Raw genomic sequence first — 6901 nt, forward strand, 5'->3', positions numbered from 1 at the left:
AGAAGGGTAACCTTAATCTTACCCAGGCCATCGAGTTAGCAGAGATGCTCGCGTCGGCTTCAAAGAGCTTAGTCTTATATCCAGAGGACCACATGGAGACAACGTGGCAGGAGCAGTCGCAAATCCCTCCTCGCCCCTCGGGTTCGAAATGCTGTGTAATGGCATGCTCCCATTCGGGCCAGACGACGGCTGCAGCCCCGTGCGGCCCGCGGTGCTACTTCTGTGGAGGAGCCAAACATACCCGGCAAAAGTGTCCCGCTAAAGCTGTATTGTGCACCGCATGCGGTAAAAAAGGGCATTATGCAAATGTGTGCCGATCGAAACCCAGGAACGGCAGTGCGACCTGCGATTCTTCGGAGCTTGGATCATCATCATCGTCGAAGTCGTCGCCGGGTTCGTCCACGTGTGAGGCCAGGACGACGCCATACGGTCGATGGAGTCGGAGGAGTATGACCACCAGGGGTCGCGGAGTTTGGCGCCCTCACCCACGTGCGATTCATGGGGGCAGCCATGTTGGTCGACACTGACCACGAACGACCAGCAGGGGTCCTCTGCATCGATTTCAGCTGCCTGCAGTGGCGTTCATGAACCAACGGTGGCGTCGATTATCCTGGACCAGGCCAAGCCTCATAGACTCGATCGTTCAATGATGAATATCCAGGTAAACAATCATGTGCTTTATTGTCTGTTTGACAGCAGGAGCACTGAGAGTTTTATCCACCCAGACACTGTGAAGAGGTGTGGACTCCAGATTCAACCTGCCAAACAGACAATCTCTATGGCATCAAGGTCCCGGTCTGTTGCCGTGCTAGGGAGTTGTGTGGTAACCTTGAAAGTACAAGGCACAGTTTACGAGCGCTTCAAGCTGCTTGTGTTGCCGTATCTTTGGGCGCCAATACTTTTCGGACTAAACTTCATGGTCCACTTGAGGAGCGTAATCCTACAGTATGGTGGGCCACTCCCTTCACTGGCAGTGGGAAAACAGCAGCAGCCTCCAAATTGCCCAACGCGTCCCGCCTGCAACCTCTCGACGCTAAAGATCACCACTCCCTCCTTGTTTCAGAATCTGGTACCAGGCTGCAAGCCCATCGCGACTAAAAGTAGACGTTACAGCACTGAGGATCGGATCTTCATTAGATCTGAGGTTCAGCGGCTCCTCAAAGAAGGGATCATACAACCCAGTGTTAGTCCGTGGAGAGCACAGGTTGTGGTGGTCAAGAGCGGGAACAAACCCCGGATGGTCATTGACTACAGTCAGACCATTAACCGATATACGCAGCTGGATGCGTATCCTCTCCCGCGCATATCTGATATGGTCAATCAGATTGCGCAGTACCGGGTTTTCTCCACCATAGACCTCAAGTCCGCCTACCACCAACTCCCCATTCGCCCAGAGGACCGACAATACACGGCTTTTGAGGCGGATGGTCGCTTGTATCATTTTCTCAGGGTTTCCTTTGGTGTCACCAATGGGGTCTCGGTCTTCCAGCGTGCTATGGACCGAATGGTGGACCAGAACGGGCTGCGGGCTACCTTCCCGTACCTGGATAATGTCACCATCTGCGGCCATGACCAGCAGGACCACGACACAAACCTCCTGAACTTCTTACGCACTGCATCTCGCCTGAACTTGACCTACAACAGGGAGAAGTGTGTGTTTCGTACGCGCCGTTTAGCCATCCTTGGATATGTGGTGGAAAACGGGGTCATTGGCCCTGATCCAGACCGTATGCGCCCCCTTGCTGAACTTCCCTTACTTGCTAGTGCAAAAGCACTGAGAAGATGCCTAGGCTTCTTCTCTTATTATGCGCAGTGGGTTCCCAACTACGCGGACAAAGCCTGTCCGCTTATTAAGTCCACGACTTTTCCCCTAACGCCAGAGGCCCAAGTGGCCTTCGAGAAATTGAAAGACGACATCGCGAAAGCTACGATGCACGCGGTAGACGAGTCCATCCCCTTTCAGGTGGAAAGCGATGCATCTGATTTCGCCCTGGCCGCCACACTTAACCAGGCGGGCAGGCCCGTCGCATTTTTTTCCCGCACCCTCCAAGGCCCCGAAATTCGGCATTCAGTGGTGGAAAAGGAGGCCCAGGCCATTGTGGAGGCCGTCAGACACTGGCGCCATTACTTGGCGGGAAAACGGTTCACCCTGATCATGGACCAGCGGTCCGTGGCGTTCATGTTTAACAACACGCAGAGGGGCAAGATCAAGAATGACAAGATCTTGCGGTGGAGAATTGAACTCTTCACCTATAACTACGATATCATGTATCGTCTAGGGAAACTCAATGAGCCCTCGGATGCCCTCTCGCGTGGAACATGCGCTAGTATTCAGGAGGATCATTTGAACGCCCTCCATAATGATCTGTGCCATCCTGGGGTCACTCGGCTCTACCACTTTGTCAAAGCCCACAACCTGCCTTACTCGGTGGAGGACGTCAGGTCGGTAACAAGGATTTGCGCGGAATGCAAACCGCACTTTTACCGACCTGACCGGGCACATTTGGTCAAGGCCACTCGTCCCTTCGAGAGACTGAGTGTTGATTTTAAGGGCCCCCTTCCCTCAACAGATCGGAACATGTACTTTCTAAATATCATCAATGAGTACTCCCGGTTCCCTTTTGTTGTTCCCTGCTCGGATACATCCGCTGCCACGGTGATCAAGGCATTCCGTGATCTTTTTACCCTGTTCGGATACCCCAGCTACATCCATAGCGACAGGGGCTCGTCGTTCATGAGCGATGACTTGAGGCAATTCCTGCTCTCATACGGGATTGCCTCTCGTAGGACCACGAGTTACAACCCTAGGGGTAATGGACAGGTGGAACGCGAGAATGCTACAGTCTGGAAGGCTGTCTTACTGGCGTTGAAGTCCAAAGGTCTACCAGTCTCCCGTTGGCAAGAGGTGCTCCCTGATGCGCTCCACTCTATTCGCTCCCTCCTGTGTACGGCAACCAATGCTACTCCCCACGAGAGGATGTTCTCATTCCCTCGGAAGTCTTCCTCGGGGATCTCTTTACCGTCTTGGTTGACGTACTCAGGACCCGTCCTCCTGCGGCGACATGTAAGGGCCCGCAAGTCCGACCCGTTGGTCGAACAGGTCCATCTCCTCCACGCCAACTCTCAGTATGCCTATGTGGCATACCCTGACGGGCGAGAGGACACGGTCTCGATCCGAGACCTGGCACCAGCAGGGGACGTAGCAACCCCTGTCGCTCCCATACCCCCAATAACAAACCCATTATCTCTCATTTCTTCCCCGGACACGGCGCGGGCAGCATCGGGACCATTGCTTAATCATTTTACTCACATGTACAGCTTGCCTGAGCCCAGAAGATGGTCGCCACCGCAGGGCGTGTCAGGATCCCCTGGACTACTGTCACCTCAGGGTCAACCGGCCTGTGAGTCCATGGAAGAACAGCTGGACGCCGTTTTGGGGAGAGCGCCACCGCAAGTGCCTACTCCGGTGTCACCGCCGGTATTGAGGAGGTCACAACGACAGTGCGGTCCCCCTGACCGTCTGAACTTATAGACTGCTGACATTTTATTCTGGTTTTTGTACCCCGCCGGCCTTTGTTTTCAAAGGAGGGGTGAATGTGGTGAACCATCGTTGGTTCCCACTGGATAGTACTGAGCCAGGGTCTGGCCAGTACTACAAGGATGTACATATGTTACTGTTGGATTGTGCTATTGTTGCTGTTGGGTTAGGGTGGGGTTGTTACACCTTTGTACTGTAGTGTTGTGGCACATCCCAGTCGGGCTCCGCCTCCTGGGAGCCCCCTGCTCTGGCCGGGACCCCTTCAGTCTGGGATAGTGTACATAAGTTCTGGTAGCTTCATTAATAGTAAATAAAAGCCTTCATTTACTGAGCTTCAAGCCTCGTGTCTAAATTGATGTGCATCAAGCACCAAATCATTTGAATAACAAGAGAACAGAATCGAGTGGTCATTTTGTGCAGCATATATATACCACACTGTAGAGCATGTTGCTGTGTTAAATCAGTTACTCATCTAACTGTGAGCTCAACATGGCAAAGGTAAGAAGCAGTCTGATTTTGTACAGGATGTGAGAGTTCTTGATCACTCTCGCCAGATTCTCAAGTTTATTCATTTCTCTTGTCTCTTTCCACAGATTATCTTTTACGAGGACAGGAACTTCCAGGGTCGGCACTATGAGTGCAGCACTGACTGTGCCGACCTGTCCCCTTACTTCAGTCGCTGTAACTCCATGCGCGTGGAGAGTGACTGGTGGGTGGTGTATGAGAAACCCAATTACATGGGATACCAGTATGTTCTGAACAGGGGAGATTATCCTGACTACCAGCGCTGGATGGGATTCAATGACAGCATCGGTTCATGTCGCACCTACCCATATGTAAGTTCGCTGTTTACATATTCTGCTCAGATTGAGGGTGAGGAAATGTTCATTGAACGAAGTAGCTAAGTTTGGGGAGATATCTTGTTTTTCATACTTGACATTTGTTAAAACAGTAAAGATATACAGCTGAGCTTTAAAGGTGTAAATCTGTATTAGTAGAAATTGGAACGCATTTCTCCTCGAAATTGGATCAAGTAGTTTTTCAGGCATTGCTGTTGTCCACCTAAAACAGAGTTAGGTTATTTATAATGTAAGTTAGATGCCTAAGACCCAGCTTTTGGTGCCCTGGGAGAAGTTTGATTGCTCTGGATTCTTAAGTGGCTGCAATGTCCTATGCAGAGACCACCCAGAAATAGTTTACATGAAAAGACTTCTTATTGTCCTGATTGTCTGACTCGACAGTCTTACTCACTTATCTCGCATCAACTCAAATACATCAATAGAATCATTTCTATTATTGAAAATTCTACGTATTGCTTCTCGAAGTGGATCAATTCTACTATTCTGTAAATTAGAATTCTTCAAATTGAATACATATATTTTGACCTGAAAAAAAAGGCTTATTGAATAGGGGGTTTAGAATGTAGGGTGAGGCTGCAGATCTGTTGGATAGAGCCAATTAATGTCAATTGTTATTGTTACCTTGTGGACTATTTTCTTCTCTAACCTGTGTTACAAAGCAAGACCACTTTTGTACAGTAAATATGTCTCAAATTGAGGGCCATGATGCGGAGATGCCGGCGTTGGACTGGGGTAAACACAGTAAGAGTTTTAACAACACCAGGTTAAAGTCCAATGGCATTTGCTACCAAATAAACCTGTTGGACTTTAACCTGGTGTTATCAAATTGAGGGCAGCATGGAGAATTCTATTCGCACATCACATTCCATCAAAGATATATTAAAGTGAAAACAGATTAACTAAATGAGCCCCATAATGTGTGCTTCACTGCACTCAAACCCTTCCAATTATTTTATTCCCTTGGTTATATTGCTCTGATCAACACTTCCCTTCCCCAGAAGAACAAATGGTCAACTCGCAGTCATTGAGAAAGATGTTGTCGACCATCATAGTCAGTGGCTGAGTGAATTGCTTCAATTCCATCACTCCATTATCTGCTTGTACACTGCATTAACACTCAGCAAGAACGCTGTTAGAACCCATGGTGTGCTTATTCCACACACAGCCCAGGACATAGACATGGTAAGGTGGTATGAACTGTCATTCACACATCACCCATATAGAGGGACAAGATAATATTAATCTAATAGAAACAGACTTTTACTGATTTAAGACAACTCCCACCTGTATGAGGCAATAACTTCAGTCTTACTTTTGCTGTGATCAATATTTCCAATATAAAGAAATAAAATTATACACTTATTCTCACTGCGAATAAGGTGAGAATGTGAACCAATGGTGCTGTTCTCGTTGCTAAATTTCATCAGCTTTACTCGAATTGATCATCAAATGATCCTTAAGTGTTCCCTTCTAAGCAGCCAGCATTTGTAGAGCATATTTCAAATGTCTAATTGATTCCTTCATCTCAAATATGCTTTTATTTCTAATCTAGTACTGAGGTGGAAACTACAGGATGAGGATTTACGAGAGGCCTGACTTTGGGGGACAGATGATGGAATTCATGGATGACTGTCCCTTTGTCTACGATCGCTTCCGTTACCGTGACATTAACTCCTCCCATGTGATGGACGGTTACTGGACATTCTATGAATATCCCAACTACAGAGGCCGACAGTACTTCATGAGACCCGGTGAATACAGGAGATTCAGTGACTGGGGTGCATCTTGTTCAACTATCGGATCTTTCAGGCGAATGTTCTAGATTGTTCTTGAGAAATGTGGTTTTGTTTTTCTGACATATGTGTCAGCAGAATAAAGATACATAACTTAACTACTTTTTCTCTTCATTGATTTGTGTTTGGATTGTCAGAAAAATTGTGCTTAGTGTTCAAATTTTGAATGGGAGGAGATTTTCTCTTCGACAGTCCCTCAGGGTCGAGCATGAGTTGCTTCCACACTAAAAATGAGCTTTCAGGTGATGAGATGTCCAGTGCATGACCTACAGTCTCTGTCACTGGTGGGGCAGATGGGGTTTGGAGGAGCAGGTGGGTGGGGTGCCTCGGTTGCCTTCCTGACACAATTCCTTCTGCACATGAGATGAACCAATTTCATGATATTACAAATCTAAATCTCCTCTCTAAACGGAGTCAGAAGTTCAGTCCCTGAAACTTCTGAATCTGAAACATGGCAGTCAGAAGCATCAAAAGATAAGTAATTAAACAAAGTCCGTACTTTTCTGGGTTTGAGTTTTATAATAATGTTGGGAGTGATAGCAGTGAGAGCTTTGTGCTCCACATTAACACATGATAAATTGATTGAAGAAAGCTGCCATGAATGGTAAAATCTCACTCGATCTGGGTTCATGCACATCTCACCTTTTTGCTGAAGAAACTCTCACCAACCTGTCTCAGAGCTTTTCTGCTGTTGGCCGCTTTGTCCCAAT

The 6901-nt window shown here is 47.9% G+C and overlaps 1 pseudogene; it reads left to right on the plus strand.

Annotated features, from left to right (window-relative positions):
- The first annotated feature begins 4027 nt into the window (after window positions 1–4027).
- Window positions 4028–6220, plus strand: LOC144503967 (gamma-crystallin S-1 pseudogene; annotated as a pseudogene).
- The last annotated feature ends 681 nt before the right edge of the window (window positions 6221–6901 follow it).

Source organism: Mustelus asterias, chromosome 14 (assembly GCF_964213995.1).
Source record: "Mustelus asterias chromosome 14, sMusAst1.hap1.1, whole genome shotgun sequence".
Taxonomy (NCBI): Eukaryota; Metazoa; Chordata; class Chondrichthyes; order Carcharhiniformes; family Triakidae; genus Mustelus; species Mustelus asterias.